We start from the raw sequence: 474 nt of genomic DNA, 5'->3' as shown, positions 1-474 counted from the left end.
TATTTCTCCCAGCAATCTTGATTCCAGCTTGTGCTTCTTCCAGTCCAGCGTTTCTCATGATGTACTCTGCATAGAAGTTAAATAAGCAGGATGACAATATACAGCCTTGACGTACTCCTTTTCCTATTTCGAACCAATCTGTTGTTCCATGTCCAGTTCTAACTCTTGCTTCCTGACCTGCATACAGGTTTCTAAAGAGGCAGGTCAGGTGGTCTGGTATTCCCATATCTTTCAGAATTTTCCACAGTTTATTGTGATGCACACAGTCAAAGGCTTTGGCATAGTCAATAAAGCAGAAATAGATGTTTTTCTGGAACTCTCTTGCTTTTTCCATGATCCAGCGGATGTTGGCAACTTGATCTCTGGTTCCTCTGCCTTTTCTAAAACCAGCTTGAACATCTGGAAGTTCACGGTTCACGTATTGCTGAAGCCTGGCTTGGAGAATTTTGAGCATTACTTTACTAATGTGTGAGA

This window comes from Bison bison, unplaced genomic scaffold (genome assembly GCF_000754665.1).
Source record: "Bison bison bison isolate TAMUID 2011002044 unplaced genomic scaffold, Bison_UMD1.0 scf7180017864491, whole genome shotgun sequence".
In the NCBI taxonomy this organism is placed as follows: Eukaryota; Metazoa; Chordata; class Mammalia; order Artiodactyla; family Bovidae; genus Bison; species Bison bison.
The sequence above is the reverse complement of the archived record's forward strand: the minus strand, read 5'-3'. Positions refer to the sequence as shown.